The sequence below is a fragment of the Corythoichthys intestinalis genome, chromosome 22 (genome assembly GCF_030265065.1).
Source record: "Corythoichthys intestinalis isolate RoL2023-P3 chromosome 22, ASM3026506v1, whole genome shotgun sequence".
Lineage (NCBI taxonomy): Eukaryota > Metazoa > Chordata > Actinopteri > Syngnathiformes > Syngnathidae > Corythoichthys > Corythoichthys intestinalis.
In genome coordinates this window covers 22,690,238-22,711,995 of record NC_080416.1, presented here as the reverse complement: position 1 = coordinate 22,711,995, position 21,758 = coordinate 22,690,238, and the positions used below count along the sequence as shown (strand labels likewise).

At 37.1% G+C, this 21,758-nt stretch overlaps 1 protein-coding gene across 1 annotated transcript in view; it reads left to right on the top strand.

Annotated features, from left to right (window-relative positions):
- rims3 (regulating synaptic membrane exocytosis 3) overlaps positions 1-21,758 on the top strand; it is an 87,201-nt gene that overhangs the window by 19,541 nt on the left and 45,902 nt on the right. The gene's annotated exons all lie outside the window — the stretch shown is intronic.

Here is a 21,758-nt window from a genome sequence, read left to right as displayed (position 1 = left end):
TGAATAAAAATGAAAAGAAATAAATGAACAAATACATAAACATATAGTACTATACAGTGTATCACAAAAGTGAGTACACCCCTCGCATGTATGCAGATATTTAAGTATATCTTTTCATGGGACAACACTGACAAAATGACACTTTGACACAATGAAAAGTAGTCTGTGTGCAGCTTTAATAATAGAGTTAATTTATTTTCCCCTCAAAATGACTCAAAATATTGCCATTAATATCTAAACCCCTGGCAACAAAAGTGAGTACACCCCTTAGAAACGCCATCCCTAAATGTCCAAATTGAGTACTGCTTGTCATTTTCCCTACAAAATGTTATGTGACTTGTTACAGAAAGCCCGCCCGTCTCCTCAGACCATAGGACATGGTTCCAGTAATCCATGTGCTTTCTTGATATGTCTTCAGCAAACTGTTTGCAGGCTTTCTTGTGTACCGTCTTCAGGAGAGGCTTCCTCCTGGGGTGACAGCCATGCACACCAATTTGATGTAGAGTTCGGCGTGTGGTCTGAGCACTAACAGGCTAACCCCCCACCTTTTCAATCTCTGCAGCAATGCTGACAGCACTCCTGTAACGAGTTACATGACATTTTGGAGAGAAAAAGACAAGCAGTACTCAATTTGGACATTTAGGGATGTAGTTTCTAAGGAGTGTACTCACTTTTGTTGCCAGGGTTTTAGATATTAATGGCTATATTTTGAGTTATTTTGAGGGGAAAATAAATGAACTCTATAATATAGGCGGCAAATGGACTACTTTTCATTGTGTCAAAGTGTCATTTTGTCAGTGTTGTCCCATGAAAAGATATTTTTAAATATTTGCAGAAATGCGAGGGGTGTACTCGCTTTTGTGATATACTGTATTTATATTTTGTCATTGACTTTTATGTTTTGTCATTGACAATCAGAAACGGAAAAAACAATGACAATGTTTGTCATTGACTTTTATGTTTTGTCATTGACAATCAGAAACGGAAAAAACAATGACAATGTTTGTCATTGACTTTGATTTTTTTCCATTAAAAACTACAAACGGAAAGAACAATGGCAATTTTTGTCATTGAATATTACTTTTTGTTATTGAAAAACGAGAATGGAAAAAACAACGGCATTTTTTTTTGTTTGCCTTTTTTATTTCACTCGTAATTGTCTTTCCCTGTCTTCTCTTTTACAATTTTTTTTGCCTTTGCTTTTACAGAAAGGAATGGTCTGTCAATCAAATGGTGATGGGAGGGGCTTATCTGGAATAGTAGTCGATAGCTGATTACTCCTAGTTTACATGCAAGAAAGTGAGGTCTGAGAGCGATGGGGGCAAAAATCTGTACCATGTGCGGTTTTTGATTCATCATTTATTTGGAGAGATATGAAAAAATCCATTTCACAACTGCTTAGAGAAGCAGCTGAGAAGCTGGATGGGTCGCCTAAGCCAACTGCCCATCACCAAGACAATAAAATTTAATGCCGTCGATAACTAACCCTTTCCTGTTTGGATAGCCCCTCCCAATACCATTTGATTGACAGACAACTAAAAGAGAAAGGCAAAGACAATGACAAGTGAAACATAAAAGGCAAAGGCAAAGAAAAAACTTTTGTTTCCGTTTGTGATTTTCAATGACAAAAAGTAAAAGTGAATGACAAAATATACATTTATATTTTCATTTATTTATTGATTTATTTCTCCTTATATTTATTTATTTATTTTAGCACTCCTGTGATTCAATAATTCCCATCCCCTAAATTCACAATTCTTCACAATAAATTTCTCAAAACTAAAAGCTATTTTACACTTGTTTTTTTACGTTTCCTGACTGGTTCGAAACATTCAAATTTCCACCCTCACATCCTACAATGTTGCATAGACTTCACGATCAGTTGACGGCAAATGAGGCACAGGGCCGTTCCGTAGGTGGCATATTTTCAAAACCAAAGCTGCTAGCGACTTAAAACCAAAACAGCACCTCCCTTAAGCATATGTGAGTCTCCATGAGCAGCAGCATAAAAAAAATTCAAAGTTGTTCCCCAATAAAATTCCGATTACAGTATTTTTTGGACAATAAGTCGCAGTTTTTTTTCATAGTTCGGCTGGGGGTGCGACTTATACTCCGGAGCGACTATGTGTGAAATTATTAACACATTATGATATCATTTCACATGTTATTCTGGTGTTTTGGAGTGACACTGATGGTTTGGTAAACTTGTTAGCATGTTCTTTATGCTATAGTTATCTGAATAACTCTTAATAGCTATGTTACATTAACATACCGGCCACGTTCACATTTCGTTGTTCATGCATCATGTAACATTATCATACTGTACAATTATTCAGCATGTTGTTCTCCATTGTATTTTTATTTTAAATTGCCTTTCAAGATGACATATCTGTTCTATGTGTTGGATTTTATCAAGTAAATTTCCCCCCAAAATGTGACTTATACTCCGGTGCGACTTATATGTTTTTTTTTTTTTTTTCCTCTTACTTCCACTGCACATTTTTGGGCTGGTGCGACTTATACTCAGGTGCGACTTATAGTGCGAAATATACGTTTTTTTTTTGTTTTTTTTGTTTTTTTGATAAGTGTAAAAAAACTTAAAATGGCTATAAAATCCTCAGATTTTCTGCTAGATGCACAAAAATAACCAAATGCAAAAAATAAATCGCCTATATTTTCAGGATCAATAGCAATAATTAACATATATAAGTTTTTGCCCGAAATAGCGACTTGTTTTTTTTCATTTAGTGCAAGTTGTTAAAAACTAATAAATCACTCAATTTTCACATCAGAAACGTAATACTTGAGGAAAGCATGCAGAATCATCTTAATTTTACTCAACGAAAGCAAAATTTGCATTTTTCTATATACAATCACAACTTAATTAGGTTGAATTCCGATTCACTATTGCCTCAGCACGTCTTGCTGGCTATCTGGCCCTCGTCGTTTTTAGATTAAAATGTTACATATAATAAAACACGTAAAAGCCAGGTTTTTTTTTTTTGTATGGATACAGAAATGTCTAAATTACTAATCTTTTGCCCCAAAACTGGCAGTTGGCCAAAAATTATCTGATTATTTGAATGTAAAGTTACGCTATTGTGTATGGATACCAAAATTAAACATGGCAGCCATCACAAAAAAAAGAGCTATTTTTAATTCTTGTAAATAAATGCGAAAATCCCGGCATTTCTATAGATATGAACATAATCCTGTCTAGATTCTGGGTTAAAAGCAAAAAACAGGCAGTTATCATTCATTTTACGTAAAGCTAAAGTTACGTTAATTTTTTCAATTCTTTTAATTTATTTCACAACGTTTCAAAGTACATACATGGTGCTATTTTATTTAATAATGACTTTCAATCCTCAACCTAATCACTCTGGAGACACTCCTGCCTGCTTGTATGCACTAAAACTTTTGTCCTTTTTTCACCTAAATCCAGCATATACCGTATTGGCCCGAATATAAGACTGTGTTTTTTGCATTGAAATAAGACTGAAAAAGTGGGGGTTGTCTTATATTCGCGGTATAGACATTATACCCATTCACGACGCTAGATGGCGCCAGATATCACTGAATCGAATGCTGAACTTGAGGAGTAATGTTCTGTCATGACAGATCTCAGCTACTCTCAAGTTTAACCAGTTTGCATTATTTTATTGCAATGTTTTTCCTTATTCAGATTTGTTTCAAGACTACAGTTACAGTTAGACTTCACTTTGATGGTTAATGCAGTTATTGCAATTTTGCTGTTTTATCACAATAGATTTATTTACATTTCAAAAACCAGAAGCCTTTCATTTATGAATGCGATTGCACTTTAGTTTACATATTTAAATGTTCAGATATTAAGATTTGAATGAGGCAAAATAACATGCTTTTTCTCTCAAATATATTGTTATAATCATTTGTTTCGGATGTACTGTAATTATTTTCTGTATAAAAATTAATTTGGTGTTCAAAAAGTCTTTTTTCAAACTTGAGTCTTGAAAAAGAGGGGGTCGTGTTATAATCAGGGCCGTCTTATATTCGGGCCAATACGGTAAAAGGCAGCATGTGTTTTGAGTTTATCAAAGTGAAAGCCAACCACGACGCGCTGCTTGGCCTGGCCCCCTATGGGAAGCCGTGGTGCAATGTCTGTAGGAGCTGTCTCGTCAACTGGATAGTGAAGTCTATGAATTTAGAGAAGAGTCAACCACTCAGCATTCACACACAATTTCTACCATAATGGCATTTTTTGAATTGCTACTTATGTTAATGTCAGTTTCGATGTGCCTATAAAAGTATTACTTGTTCTTTTTCATTGGAGCTTTAGGCTGAAATACAATGTTAACAGAGGTGTCGCACAGTTGCAGCTTGCACATAAGGGGATGCACGATAATGACGGGGACTTTATGTTCTCATTTGCCTCCCGTGGGAATAATTATACAGTCGATATCATACTGGTGCAACAGAACTGCCACTTGTGAACAGACGCCCACTTACGCCTGGTGGGAGGTAAGAAAACTTGTCATTCAGTCAAGTTTGGTAAAAACTGACTTATCTCCAACTCTAAATGCCGACAATTCCAACAAAGTTCTCTTGCTTTTATCATTTCGGTTAGTTTGTTTTCTCTTCTGTCCAACATTGTGCAAGCAACCTTTTCAGACAAGCATTTGCTTTCTGCTTGCCTGCACACTATCTGACTGGACATTGACTGTGTTTATTTCTGGGAGACCATTCAGGCTTAAAACCTGATCTCAGTGTTGTTGCTATCTGCTCTGTAAATCTGACAGAGTGTGACAATTTATAGGCTCTTCTTATCGCAATTGAAAGGTTTTTGTTCAAATGCCAATGTGCTTTATTTAGCAGAAAATGACTTTCAGTGGCATTAAAAAGCTCAGGATTGCATAATAAATGTTAAAGTATCGCATTATGATTGGTTTTAGCCTTTGTGGAAGCCTTATTAAAAGTAGATTGAGTTTTATATGCATGCTTTAAATAGAAAAAGCTTAAAGGGATCCTCTGTTTTTAAGACAAGTAATTCTTAAAAGATACACGTTAGTATGAGTTATAATAATTTTATATTAAAACCCCTCCTAATGTTTTTGTTTTAATAAAGTTTGTAAAATTATTTTAAGTGATAGGTCGCCATTCTTGTTACGTCGCAGTGCGTGACGTCCCTGGTCGCGTTGCGCAAATTCCAGCGTGTCACTCGTTAGCTTTCCCAACATATCGTCAGTTCTACCCTTCCTATTTGAACCAGATCTGAAATGTGAAGAGCAGGACAGCACTGTCGGTCGTTCACAAGACGAGCTTCAGGGAAAAATGCGTGCAGAAAATGCCTGATAAGACAAAAGTTGGGCAAAACTGGTGATGCGAGAGAGTCCTCTTGGGAAGTCCGGTTGGGAGTGAGAGTGTATGCTGGCCGGTTTCATTAGCAGATATTCAAGGTAAGCATATTGCGTTTTCAAACATTCAAATATAATTATGTAGATTGTTTGCATCCAGAGCTGTCGTGTGCTTACAGTACAGGCCAAAGAGCACACCTTGTGTAATCCATGTCTTGTACAGTGTAACGCGTGGTAGCTAGGATATGTGTATAAAAGTACCAAAAAGGTGAGAAGCTTCCACTTATGCACATTTATTCACAAAAAATAATATTTCCACCTTGACCACTCTTCACTCGGGAGCTCAGCAGTACACAAACACGCATTCCCTGATGAACTCCCAACATTGTTGTAAGGTCCACGTCAGAGTTACTGTCGTTACTGTAGCGTGCCATAGTGCTTTAATTATTTAAATGATTTGGGGAAAACTCCCACGAAGAATAGTCAACAAAAAAGATAGCAATAGTAATCCAAATCTGCATTTTTTATTCACTGGAAGATCCAGGAATTAGACCGATGCCATGGCAATGTCGCAGCCTAATCGATTCCACAAAATAAACTGATCCGAAAAGCCGTTGTGGGACCAACGAATCAAAAAAATGGACAGATCCGAAACCAACATTGCAGACGCGGTGGGACCGTCGGATCCAGAAAATAGACGGATCCCTTACTTGACTGAGGATCCAGGAAAAATGTTCGGGCGCTAGTTGTAACGCGTGGTGGGTAGGATGCGTGCATACAGGGACCAAAAAGGGGGAGAAGCTTCAACTTATGCACATTTATTCAGTAAAAATAATAATTCCACCTTGACCACTCACTTCACTCCCCTTGTTTCCATTTGACTGGAAATTGCATCCAAAAGCAGCACATCGTGGCATTTTACTTCGCGAGTTTAGGCAGCAATAAGCAATTGTTGAACACGCTACACATTTGGAAAGATCCCAATTACGTCATCACTGCGAGCCCGCAAACCATGGCGCCAACTAACAGTCAAAATATGGACTAAATATTATAAAATATTGCCATTGATTTAACATTTTATGTGTTTCTAACAACATATTTTAGTACAAGAGAACAATTGTGGTTTATTAGAGCCTACATGTATTTAAGTTAGAGGATCACTTTAAATTGTTATTACTTTTGTGTTTTGCTGACATGTGAAGGCCACAAAAATATGACTGACTGTCAAAAATCCCATTTAAGTGGTACGAGCCTCTCCATTTTAAATACACATCCTCTCCTCAAGGAGAGTAAACAGAATACAGCGGATGCGTGATGAGAGGTGCGTACATATCCAACACAGATGAGACATGCCAGCGCTAACAGAGTCACCATATGTCCCAAGGGCAATACAAACAGGAACACACTCTGTCATTGACTTGGATGCACGCACTCATCTGAATCATGAGTCATACAAACAGACTTTCCCTACATTGTGGCAATTCACAGATTAATTTTTTACTTATTTTTTAATGAAAGCTAAACTGCATTATTACCGTAATTTCCGCACTATAAGGCGCACCTGACTGTAAGCCGCCACCCACCAAATTTGGCACGAAAACGGCATCTGTTCATAGATAAGCCACACTGGACTATAAGCCGCAGCAGTCCTCAATGTATTATGGGTTATTCACACCAACCCACTGACACTTTATTTGACAGCGACATCATACGACTGTCATAAAACCAAATTAACCATCATGTAGCTTTGAACCAATTGGCTGCAAAGCTTCATTGCTTCAAGAAGTTTAATTTGGCTATCATTGCTCCCTTGGGGGAGACAGTCAACCTCTGCTGGCACCTGCTGTCAACACTGTTGTTGTCCAACATGCCTCCTCGCGTGCATTGCAGCACTACAGATGTAAATAACAATCAAAATTCATATTCTGTGCTAATTATTTCTTCAGTTACTGTTTTAGTTGTTTCATTAATTGCTAGTAATGCTATTTGGTAACATTTTATTTGACAGTGGTGCCATGAGACTGTCATTAGACAATCATATTTATGACATGAAACTGTCATGACCATAAATGGATGCTTATAACAGATGTCATTTAGTGTTATCCGGCAAATTATCTCACTTTTGAATGGATGTAAAAGATGGACATAAATGGAGTTAGTGGCATAATTTGCCGGATGACACTGAATGACATCTCTCATAAGCAGGGGTGAAAGTGGCTAGAATTTCTTGCCGGAACTCTCCGACGTGAAGGTTGCCACGGAGCCAGAAATTTTGTGTATTTATTTATTTCATTTTGGGGGTGGGGGGTGTGTCAAACCTCCTAAAACTTCTGAAATGCAAAGAAAACTGTTTTGGCACAGTTATTTCTATAACACATACGGAAACAGATTTTAATTGAAAATTGTATTTATCAATGATTTGCAAAATAAAAGTTAACAAAAACAGCAATAACCCCAACCTCCATCTTCTAATTTTTATTTTCCCTCATTTCCTCACATACTAAATGCCAAATCTCAATTTTAACTACTTAAGATTGGGAAGGGGGTGTCAAACCTCCTAAAACTATGAAATGCAAAGAAAACTGCAAAGAAAACTGTTTTGGCACAGTTATTTCTATAACACATACAGAAACTGATTTTCATTCAAAATTGTATTTTTTCAATGATTTGCAAAATAAAAGTTAACAAAAACAGCAATAACCCCAACCTCCATCTTTTAATTTTCATTTTCCCTCATTTCCTCACATACTAAATGCCAAATCTCAATTTTAACTACTTAAGAACAGAGGATGTATATTAAAATTGAAGGTAATGTAAACATTTACATTTGCTTTCTTCTTCTTCTTCTTTTTTTTTATATATATAATAATAAAGATATAAGTAACATACATTCAGAAAAATAAGTACAAATTACTTCTATTATGCAGAGTGAAATAGAATATATTTTGAAGATTGTGCAAACATTGAAGTTTTTAAATCATAAGGAAATGAATAAGTAGCCTAACATAAATGAACAAATATAAATCCAAAGTGCACATTGACAGCTAAGATGTTCTGAACCTCCCCATCAGAGCAAATAAAACTAAATATGATAAATAAGCCTGCTCAACTCTATCCCTGCTTTGAAAGATTTGATCCATTTTCTGTTGCATTGCCCTTTTTTGTCGCATCGATTCAACTTTTTCTTTTTTTTTTGCTGTTCCAGGAAACATGCACATTTGAACCAATCAGAGCTAACTATCTCTGCTGATCACATGTCAGTATGTCAGCCAATTGAACGGATAAATGAGTCCAGGCATTTTGCTTTGCTGCGGGCATTCGTACATTGACGTGACTCATCATCATCAGACTCAGATAACTGCAGCAGCTGGGGAAACCTCCATACCGTCCGTGGAATAAAATTAATAAATATGGGTGAAAACGGACTACGCTACACAAGCACTTTATGATGCTTGGTGTTAACACTTGTGTATGTAAATCTGATGTTGGTAGATTGTTTTCTTCTTGGAGATGAAATGCATGTGTGGCAGCTTAGCATTTTTTTTGTTTACATAGTGTTTTGACAGTTGCAGTCACATTTTTGGAATCAAAGCACCGTGTACCGGAGCAGCATTCCGGCCCTGAATCATATACCGGAACTGCGTTCCTGCCTTGAATCTTATACCGGAACTGCGTTCCTGACCGTTCTGGCCCACTTTCACCCCTGCTCATAAGCATTCAGTAATGCCTAGGATAGTGTCATGTCATAATTATGACGGTCTTATGACGCCGCTGTCAAATAAAGTTTGACCTGTAAACTTTACTAACTAAATTAACAAATAAACTGCACTGGACTATAAGCCACAGGATTCAAAATGAAGGAAAAAAGTAACGGCTTATAGTCCGAAAATTACGGTACCTTACAAACTACAGAACCTTTGTGTGCAAATATATTCCACTGTATTTAAAGCATATAGGAGGACTCACCCTATTAAAAAAATCTTTATTTACCGATTTTACACCTATTTCTGTTCAGTCTGAAATGTCTCTACCTTCATATTGACAAATTGAACGGTGAGCAAAGTAAGCATGAGGAGCGTCATAGTGGCGGAGGATGTGAAGAAGGGATGGGGGTGTCTAAATTTAGATGTTCTCAGCTGCCAGGAGAACACATCTCGCCTGGAATTAAATGACAGGATCATGCGCCCTGTGCTTCCACCTCCAGCGGTATTGTCGCTCTGCTTGTTATGGTGGCATCACCTCAGTTTCACCTGCGTGAGAGTCATCTTGCTAAAACCCACAAAATGAGCAAATGGTTGATAGCTGCGAGTTATACAACATCATCCATTTTACCTGGAAATTAGGTGTTCTATTTGTGGCTATAAATGTCAGTTCAATAGGTTAGTAGGCATTCGGGGAGTAGCAGATGTATATGGCGGAAAACACAGACAAGACTGAAAAAGCAGTTTCTGCTCTTGCAACCCTATTTAAAATAAACTGCAGTATTTTAAGCCAAACAAACTGTTGTGTTTGAAAGAACAATATGTCTATATGCTGCCATAGCAGATTCATGGCACATTAAGCCCCCGAACTATTTTTAATTTGTCCGTTTTCCCTCAAAACGCCCGTTTACGGACGTCGTGCAACCGCTTTTGTTTCAACCCAGCCATAAAGCATAGATAATTAATTATATTTATTATTCAAAATGTCTGTCTTTTTTAGCTTAGAATCATTAATTGATGTCTAATATTTCGTTTGAAAAAAAAAAAAAAAAAAAACGACTTCAAAAAAATTATTCACTAGCATATTTTAAACTTTTAAACAAATTACGTCACAATGAAAAAAATGGCGTCTGTAAAATAGTCACGGATATCTACCTCATAACTATACCTTTATTGTATATATATATTTTTTCTCCGATATGTTAGATGATAAATAATGGATCCAAACAGAAATTTTTTTAAAAACATTTAAAAGGGTAAATATATGAAAATGAACACCTCGACCACTCCTTGATGTCTGCGATTTCTACATCGCGACCCTTGTTGTATTACCATGTTTCACCCATAAAATCCCCCAAAAATCCAGCTGTGGCAATTCACAGCTGTGTCTTGACACAGAGTTTTTGGTTCGAAACAAGGTAAGTACGCGATAATATCTCGTTAAAGTCACGGCGTCTTTAATTCTGCTCTCACCTCCAGATAGGGTTTTGCTGTTTAAATCTATTAAAAAAAAAAAAAAAAAAAAAAAAAAAAAAAAATATATATATATATATATATATATATATATATATATATATATATATATAAATATTTTTTTTAAACCCTCTCCTGTTCAAAAAATTTCTTCCCCCAGAAAATTTAGATTTTCAGCTTTCCAATGATGTATCACACATGCATATCGGACAATTTTGAAAGTTGGCCAGACTGGGGGTCTCAGAGCGGAACTTCAAGTCACCTGAGTGTTTTCCGCCATATGTTTTTTGACATGGTCTGTACTCGCTTTTTAGCTTTGTACATCATAGAAAACAAATCTGTGATTTAAATAAAAATCCCACATGTTCTCATAAATAATTGAAATGGACAGAAAAAGGGGCAGAAAAACTAAAAGTCATTATTGTCTTTGATGCTTTTCATTTGAAATAGGTTTTCATGCTAACGTCTCTGCATTTTCTTTTTTTTCTAATGATATAATGTATCAATACAAATAAGACGTTGTTTGACCATCTCTAATATTCCTCTTAATTTGAGACATACATTAGAACAGTGGTTCTTAACCTAGGTTCGATTGAACCCCAGGGGTTCGGTGAATAAGTCTAAAGAAACATAGAGCCCTATTTTCGTATGCTGATTCAGGCCATGTCTACACGTAGCAGGGTATTTGGCAAAAAGAAGAACTTTTTCTATGGTTTGGCCTATCATCCACACGCACATTTAAACAAGGGTTCTTAAAAACGCTGTCCAACGTCAAGATTTGCGAATTCTTCATTTGTGGCGCCATCATGTGAACACTGATAACCGAATATTTAACTGTGGAAACGTCTCTGAATGCGACAAACTTTGTCCCTATGTCACACGAGAACAATGTTTACATTTGGAGTAAATTACACAGGTGCTTTTTTGCTTCAGTCTACAGTGTATCACAAAAGTAAGTACACCCCTCGCATTTCTGCAGATATTTAATTATATCTTTTCATGGGACAACACTGACAAAATGACACTTTGACACAAAGAAAAGTAGTCTGTGTGCAGCTTATATAATAGAGTTAATTTATTTTCCCCTCAAAATAAAGCCATTAATATCTAAACCCCTGGCAACAAAAGTGAGTACACCGCATGGGAACTACATACGTCCCTAAATGTCCATATTGAGTACTGCTTGTCATTTTCTCTCCAAAATGTCATGTGACTCGTTACAAGAGTGCTGTCAGCATTCCTGCAGAGATTGAAAAGGAGGGGGGTCAGCCTGTCAGTGCTCAGACCATACGGCGTACTCTACATCAAATTGGTGTGCATGGTTGTCACCCCAGGAGGAAGCCTCTTCTGAAGACGGTATACTCAAAAAAATGAATCAGGCAGGTTGTAAAGTTTACTAAAAGACAGTGTGCATTTTCAGCAAGAAACCATCATGTTTCCAAGGTGAGCATGATTGAATCATGCAGTCTCTACATAAACATGAACAGTGAATGGGGAGCTTGATTAGATATTGTTGATGCAACATAAAGTTAATGTGTCTTTCCAACTAATTGCAATAGTCTCGTGATTTCTTGCGAGATTTAAAAGTAGGATTGACAACTCCCTGAAAAAGTAAGGGACACCTCATTGGTACCGTCACCATTGAATTATTTTTTTTGTATGTGAGAAGACATTTTTTATTAGATGGGACTTTGAAAGGCAAATGCCCAGCTAGTAAAATTCCTCAAATTTATTTGTATTTCTTTCTTTCATAATCTTATTATCCACATTTTTTCGGCGCAGTGGAGACTCCAAACCGTTTGACCGACCGGCACCGTTTGAATATCAAAATGACCGGAATTCCATTCATTTTCAATGGCAAACATTTTCCCTTCATTTTCAATGGCAGGAAAACATAGGTGGTTGTAATTTTTGACCACTTACCATTACAGCCCATTGACATTGAAGTGGCGCCTAAGTAAGTCAATACCACTGACAGCTATGTACGTCCATGCCATTGACTATCATGAATGTCGCTACTATTGATGCCAATGTACTGGATTCCATTGAGGCATATATAAATTGATGCCATTGACGGCCATTGACATTAAAATTAGGGCTGTCAAACGAATAAAATTTTTAATCGAGTTAATCACAGTTTACAAATTAATTCATCGTAATTAATCGCAATTCAAACCATCTCTAAATTATGCCATATTTTTCTGTAAATTATTGTTGGAATGGAAAGATAAGACAAGACGGATATATACATTCAACATACTGTACATAGGTACTGTATTTGTTTGTTATAACAATAAATCCACAAGATTGCATTAACATTATTAACATTCTTTCTGTGAAAGGGATCCACGGATAGATTCTTAAAGGATAAATGTGAGTTTGTATATAGTGACTAAATATTGCCATCTAGTGTATGTGTTGAGCTTTCAGTAAATGATAATGTAGTGACAAAACTGTTCTGCCCAAATGCATGATGGGAAGTGACCAACCATGACTGTGTGTGGCGGCTGCAAACAATATATCTTCTCTGTGTTGTGTACAATGCAGGGTGTTAAGAAAAAGATCAACTCCTGTCATTCTTCCCCACGTTGCTCGCCTCTATAGATATAATTGTTGTGGAAGAGATGTCAAAGCTTTACGCAATTAAAAGCACAGTCCAAATGAATGCCTGTATCCACTCCACTCACCTGTTACTCCCACTTAGCTTTGTATATACATAGAACGTCGCCATTGTTGTCTGTTTGCGGCAATGCGTGAGTGGGTCGTACAGTGCATCCGTTAAATATTTTAACGTGATTAATTAAAAAAATTACCGCCCATTAACGCGCTAAATTTGACAGCTCTACTTGTGCCTTGTGTTGGCTCAACATGTGTGCTGTATGTTAAAAGAACACAATTGCTAAATACTGAAGGAAAGCAATTAAATCAGGTGCAAATTATGTATTTCTTTAATGTCGGTTCAACATGTATTTTGGGGTGATCATGAGTGCCTTATGTTCGCGCAACATGAGTGCCTAATATTGGCTAGACGTGTGTGCTTTATGTTAAAAGGACACAATTGCTAAATGCTAAAGGAAAGCAATATTATTAGGTGCAAATTCTTTGCATAATTTTTTTATGTCAGTTCAACACCCCATTTTTTTGAGTGTACACAAGAAAGCCCGCAAACAGTTTGCTGAAGACTGACAGACAGATGGTCTGATGAGACGAAGATTAATTTGTTTGGTTCCGATAGTCTCAAACATGTGTGGCGGCGACCAGGTGAGGAGAACAAAGATAAGTGTGTCATGCCTACAGTCAAGCGTTGTGGTGGGAATGACACCCCCACCTCTTCAATCCCTGCAGCAATGATGACAGCACTCCTGTATCGCGTCACATGCCATTTTGGAGGGAAAATGACAAGCAGTACTCAATTTGGACATTTAGGGATGTATGTAGTTCCCATGCGGTGTACTAACTTTTGTTGCCAGGGGTTTAGACATTAATGGCTATATTTTGAGTTATTTTGAGGGGAAAATAAATGAACTCTATTATATAAGCTGCACACAGACTACTTTTCATTGTGTCAAAGTGTCATTTTGTCAGTGTTGTCCCATGAAAAGATATAATTAAATATCTGCAGAAATGCGAGGGGTGTACTCACTTTTGTGATACACTGTAGATTGAAGCAAAAAAGCACCTGTGTAATTTACTCCAAATGTAAACATTGGTCTCGTGTGACATAGGGACAAAGTTTGTCGCATTCAGTGACGTTTCCACAGTTAAATATCTGCAGAAATGCGAGGGGTGTACTCACTTTTGTGAAACACTGTATTTACAAACTGTTGCAGTTCTTATTATTGAAGAACACATGCAAAGGATAGGGGTATTTTGGAAAATTATTTTTCGCGCATTGTTATGAATGTACTCAAAAACAATTTTTTCTACACACATGCTGGTGCGGACCTAATTATTTTTTCCTGACATATTAGGGCAGGATGCTTGGTTTAAAATTGCTCCCAATTTACAGGCTTGATTCATTTCTTTTAACTGTTACTCCTCAATCTGATGGTTGGAGGAACTGGTTTGCTCAGTGGTAGGTCGACTCTCCCTTGGCATGAGGGAATACAACAGACCAATTGGCAGCGTGGTCTCAAATTTGGACCTATTTATAAAACATGCATATAAATGAGAAGAATTTTGAATGAGAATTTGCTAAATTATTAGCTTGCTCGCTTAGATATATCGGTTTTGAATTTGAAAAAAATTGCTTTATTATCAAATTCCGAAGGATTCGGTCAATCCACATGTGAAACTTCTGGGGTTCGTTACCTTTAGCAAGGTAAAGAACAACTGTCCTAGAAAAAAAAAAGTTAAAAAAATCCGGTATCATTCATCCAAAAGTCTGTGGTCAATGCTGTGATCAATATAGTGCTTTCTTAAATAAACTGCAAACATTTTTGACAAACAAGTTTATTTATCAGCGACAGTCTTTCCTAACACTGTTTGTAATAACAGCCCCAATTCCAGGCACACAAACACTATTACCAGCATAGTCAATTCCAATCAGGGTCATTTTTAACATTCCTTGCTGGTGGTCATTATTGGACAAATCCGCTCAGTTGTCAGAGCGCCACGTCTTGAATGGCAGGTGCATTGATTGTCTGATGTGAGCTTGGCAAGTGCACCTCGGGGTCCTGGCTTGCCTTCCACGCTTGGTTGGTCAGCCAATACCTAATAAGCCACCGGCTTAATTTGTCCCCGGGGAACTGTAACTACAGTAAATGAACAAAATGATGAGTGATAATTTAAATTAGAAGAAAATAAAAGAAAATTATGTTGTAAAAGAGTGATGCATAGACTTCATAATGATAGTGACAGGACACGGGGTGTGGTGCCGATTAATAGGGGGCCTATCGCCGTCAAAGCTGACTGAGTGGAAACACAGGCAAAGAGCTTTTTAGTTTGAAAATTCTTGTGAATAAATGCGTAAATCCCTCAATTCTTTATAGATATGGACGTAAAACAGTCTCGATTCTTTGTTAAAAGAGCCAAGGACCGGGCAGCTAATATTTATTTTATATTAATATTAGGGCTGTCAAACGATTAAAAATTTTAATCGAGTTAATCACAGCTTAAAAATTAATTAATCGTAATATACGCAATTTAAACCATCTGTAAAATATGCCATATTTTTCTGTAAATTATTGTTGGAATGGAAAGGTAAGACACACGACGGATATATACATTCAACATACTGTACAGAAGTACTGTATTTGTTTATTAAGACAGTAAATCAGCAAGATGGCATTAACATTATTAACATTCTGTTAAAGCGATCCATGGATAGAAAGACTTGTAGTTCTTAAAAGGTAAATCTTAGTACAAGTTATAGAAATTTTATATTAAAACCCCTCTTAATGTTTTCGTTTTAATAAGATTTGTAAAATTTCCAATCAAAAAAATAAACTAGTAGCTCGCCATTGTTGATGTCAATTATTACACAATGCTCATGGTGCTGAAACCCATAAAATCAGTCGCACCCGAACACCAGCAGAGGGCGAAAAAACACCAAAAAACACAAGTAACAAGTGGACATGCCACTGTGCTGTCATTTTAATCTGTTTGAGCAGGGCATATGCGTTAAATGCGTCAAATATTTTAACGTGATTAATTAAAAAAATTAATTACCGCTCGTTAGTGGATAATTTTTACAGCCCTAATTGATATGTCGAATCTGCTGCCAGTCTGTAGCGCCGCATTATCATTACAAAGAGCATTTTCCGTTGAAAATTCTTGTGAATAAATGCTTAAAACCCTGAATTCTTTATAGATATGGACGTAAAACAGTCTCGATTCTTTGTTAAAAGAGCAAAGAACCGGGCCGTTAGCATTTATTTTACATAAATATGTCGAATGTGCTGCGGTCGCCTTATGAAAACAAAGAGCTTTTCCTGTTGAAAATTCTTGTGAACAAATGCTTAAATCCCTGAATTCTTTATAGATATGGACGGAAAACAGTCTCGATTCTTGGTTAAAGGCAAAAAAAACGTGCAGTTAGCATTTTACGTAAATATTGCGAACTATAACGCTAATGCCGTAGTGGCTAATTTCTCCCATTGATTTTTTTCACGTTTCAAAATGCATGCATGGTAGGAAAAATATAATAATTAACTTGAATCCTCGAACAAATCACTCCTGAGAAAATCCTTCTGGTTTGTATGCGGTACAGCTTTCGTACTTTTTCAACCTAAATCCGGCATTAGATCGCTGCGTGCGTGTGTTTCGAAATAACTCCTCTTGATGTGGGCAGGCCCCCTACATGAAGGCGAGGCGCAGTGTATGACAGATGTGACCCGTCCAATATCATTATGAAGTCTATGAGTGATTAATTATTTTATACAATATATATGATGTATTGTGTGAAACCCATTTAGAAGCATGAAGGATAATCCACACCATAGCAAGGGAATGCTGTACACACTATATTACATAACAGTAATAATTTGTTCTATTCAGCCATTTTCCCCTTTAAACACTGCGCTTTATTTCAACCCTCTAAAATTAAATGACAGGGTTTTAAGAGACCACTTAATGGAATGAATGGAGATGAACACTTTAAAGCGCATTGAGTAGGAAACGTTACAATGTTATTGTGTCTGCGGGCTATGCTCTGGTCATGGTGCATTTTGTGAATTGGATCCAGTCAGTTCGCAAACATCAGCGGAATGAACTATCATGATAGTGGTTTCGTAGCCATCAAACCTTAAACAGGTGTAAAAGTTATGCAGCGTGTATTTTCATATTCGTTAATGAATATTATTTTTTTGTTGACTAAGCACAATTTTTTACTGCCCAAAGCAGAACGGACGCCAAATCTTTAAGGGTTACAGCCCAGTTAATTAAATGGCATATAAAAAGTAATGTGTGACAGATTAATATCATGGCAATTAAAGTGGTCATTGTATGCCTAATGTAATGACCAGCTTGTGTAATCAGACACAGGTGGTATTTAATTTACAATGGTTGTCACTTGATTACCTAACTATCACCACATGGGTTAGAATCAGGGTCAGGTGTTCTGGGGCACCACGTATAAAAGGCACTTGAACCTAAGGCACCAGTTTGCTCGCCTAGCTCACAAAAGCTTGAAATTGTGAGCAGCACTATGCATGAATTTGTCCGATTAACATTTCTGCATTACATAACGTGTCGCACCAACCCACAAATCCGTGCATGAAATGTAAACCCGTCTTGGCTGCGCTGTTTTTACACTCCCTGTGTTTATCAACGTGTAGATAGATTCCTAATTCAAGGATCTGTGGCAGGCCAGCCTTGAGGTTGTATTTTTTTTTCTTTCTGTGGACTATTTATTGCCTGCTATTATTAGTGGCTCAGAAAAAGCTCACATCAAGTATCTCCATAGGTTTGAAGGGGTGACTCACTCCTCCGCTTGGCCCAGTCAGTCTTATCTCCTGTGCAGGTTTATCCATGCTTGCAAAGGCAGAGCTCAAACGTAGGGCGACCACTCTTGAGATTTAGGCATTCAGCTCACCAAGGAGAGTTCGATTAATGGAAGCCAGGGAGGCAGGCTTGAACCGGAATTTGTGTATATGCTGTGCTTCATGTCTGATCTAAGCCCCCGTCTTTACAGATTCTAAGAATATATGGATGCATTTACTTGGCATGTATTCATACTCCATCTCAGTATTCTGAGCGCCATTTAGCTTTTCAACCCACTCAACATTTTCTTTCAATATAACTTCATAAGTCTCCTCTTTTTGGCATGTTTATTGCTGTGGATGGATAATGGCACTACTGTACACCTGAGGCTCACAAAAGCAGTAGATTGTGAGACTTTGTAAATATCCCCAATAGGAAAAGAATACTTGTTTTTGTCTTGATGGGTTTTCATGCTTATCAAACCACGAGCACATTTTCAGTGTGGCAAAAATGGAATAAAAAATGTAATTGCCATACTATATAATACAGTATATAGTGGTATGAAAAAGTATCTGAACCTTTACCGTTATGTCGTGTTCTGTCAGATTTTTCTCCCGAAGCCTTTGTAGGGATGAATAAACTTTTACATTTAGTTGGATTCTCAATATTATCCACAGGTGTTACAGTGGTATGAAAAAGTATCTGAACCTTTTGGAATTTCTCACATTTCAGCATAAAATCACTATCAAATGTGAGCTGATCTTTTTCAAAATCACAGTGTCTGCTTTAAGAAAACCACCCAAACATTTATAGGTTTTCATATTTTAATGAGGATAGTTTGCAAACAATGACAGAGGGGGAAAAATAAGTAAGTTAACCATCACATTTAATATTTTGTGGCAGCAATAACTTCAACCAGATGCTTCCTGTAGCTGCAGATCAGTCTGGTACATTAATCAGGACTAATCTTGGCCCATTTTACTCTACAAAACTGCTGTAGTTCAGTCAGATTCCTGGGATGTCTGGCATGGTCGCTGTCTTTAGGTCATGTCACAGCATCTCAGTGGGGTTCAAGTCTGGACTTTGACTTGGCCAATCCAGAACGTGTATTTAGTTCTTCCGAAACCATCCTGATGTCGATTTAGTTCTGTTTTGGATCATTGTCTTTTTGCAGCATCCATCCTCTTTTTAGCTTCAACTGTGACAGATGGCCTCAGGTTTTCCTGCAAAACATCCTAATAAACTTTTGCATACATTCTTACATTAATGATTGCAAGTTGTCCAGACCCTGAGGCAGCAAAACCGTCTCAAATCATGATGCTCCCTTCACCATACTTCACAGTGGGGATGAGGTGTTGATGTTGGCGAGCTGTTCCATTTTTCCTCCACACATGACATTGTGTAATACAAACAATTCAACATTGGTTTCATCAGTCCACAAAATATTTTGCCAAAACATTTGTGGAGTGTCCAAGTGCCTTTTTGCGAACATTAAACGAGCAACAATGTTTTTTAGACAGAAGAGGCTTCCTCCATGGAGTCCTCCCATGAACACCGTTCTTGGCCATAGTTTTACATATAGTTGATGTGTGCACAGAGATATTGGACTGTGCCAGTGATTTCTGTAAGTCTTTAGCAGACACTCTGGGGTTCTTTTTTACCTCTATGAGTATTCCGCACTGAACTCTTGGCATCATCTTGGGTGGACGGCCACTCCCTGGGAGAGAAGCAACAGTGCCAAACTCCATTTGTAGACATAGACAACTTCTCTGACTGTCAATTGATGAACATCCAGACTTTTAGAGACGGTTTTGTATCTTTTCTCAGCATTTTACAAACCAACAATCCTTGATCACAGGTCTTCAGACAGCTCTTTTGACCGAGCCATGATGCACATCAGACAATGCTTTTCGTCAAGACTTTTTTTTTTTTTTTTTTAACCAGGTTTGTGTTTTTTAGTGGGCAGGGCAGCTTTAAACCATTCATCAGTGATTGGGCACACACCTGACTTAAAATGTTTGGTAAAAATGGGTTTCAATTGCTCTTTAAGACTTCTTATGCAGAGGGTTCACTTACATATTTTCCCCCTTCGGTCATTGTTTGCATGCTATCCTCATTAAAATATGACAACCTATAAATGTTTGGGTGGTTTTATTTCATCTGTGTGATTTTGACAAAGATCATAATATTTGATGGTGATTTTATGCAGAAATGTGAAAAATTCCAAAAGGTTCAGATACTTTTTCATACCACTGTATATGGTCGGACTTGGTATGAAATCCTAAAAGTCTTTTACATAGTTAATTTTATATAGCCTGGCGATCAAAAATGTCGAGACTCGCATCCATTCACATCTATGCAGTCGATACACAATCGAGTACATTTTGGCCATAAAGTCCATACACTTAAGTTGGTGGTTACACTTTATTTGATCTCTGTAACATAATGATGACATGACACCTGTCATGAAAATGAATGAAGTCTTATTACAGTTGTCCTTGTGTGTCATTTAGCAAATTATGTCACTTTTGATGCAATATTGAGATTTCTTCTAATGCTTTTGGGTTCGAATTAGACATGTGCCGATTACCGGTTTCACGGTATACTGTGGTATGAAAACATCACTGTTTCAAAACCGCAAAAAAATTCCATCACACTGTCCCCAAGGTATTAGCTATTTTTTATGTCTCAAAAATGCACGAAGAAATCCCTTGCTTGCTGCTGCAAGGCTCAACCCTCCCCCACCGGTTGTTGCTCAGTGTCAGCGAGTCAGCTGTGCTACACGATGGCTCGAGGGGTAAAACTCCCGAACTTTTTCCCCCCATTGAAGAAAACAAAATCGCTGGTATGGGAATACTTCGGCTACATAAAAGTTACAGATGGCCACAGCTTAGAGGAGGAGGTCCAACTGATATGTAAAACATGTTTGCAGAGGGTGGCTGCTGAGGAGGCAATACCTCCAATATGAGTTTGCATTTATACAAAATTAAAGGTTAGTAAACTCTATCATGAACATTTCCCACCAGCTATAAGAGTTAACTCCAGCGTGTTTAGTGTGTCTAGCAGTGGTAAAAATTTTTTTTTTCTTCTCTCAGGCAACTGTCTGTGTTGAGAAATAGTGTGTGTATAATGTAAAAATGATACGAGTCATACACACATGCTTTTATTTTTTTTCTGATGGTTATAATGCTGAGCTGTGGGTTTACGCCCACCTAATGGACTGCATTTGTTTTACTTAGAATATTCCAACAAAATAACATTATACATATGTTCCAATTTGCTAATATGTTTTGAAAAATTAAAATCCTATTAAATGGGAAAAAGTGATATTTTTGTTTGAGGTTATCCTGTCAGAATCTCATACCGGCACATGCCTAGAATTTAGGGCTAGAGTTTAGGAACTGTGTTAGGGTTAGGACACAATGACATCTGTCATAAGTAGGGTTGTTCCGATCATGTTTTTTGCTCCCGATCCGATTCTGATCGTTTTAGTTTGAGTATCTGCTGATCCAGATATTTCCCAATCCGATTGCTTTTTTTTGCTCCCGATTCAATTCCAATCATTCCCGATCATTTTTCCCGATCATATACATTTTGGCAATGCATTAAGAAAAAAATGAATAAAACTCGGATGAATATATATTCAACATAGAGTACGTACTGTATTTGTTTATTATGACAATAAATCCTCAAGATGGCATTTACATTATTAGCATTCTTTCTGTGACAGGGATCCACGGATAAAAAGACTTGTAATTCTTAAAGGATAAGTGTGACTTTGTATATTGTGACTAAATATTGCCATCTAGTGTATTTGTTGAGCTTTCAG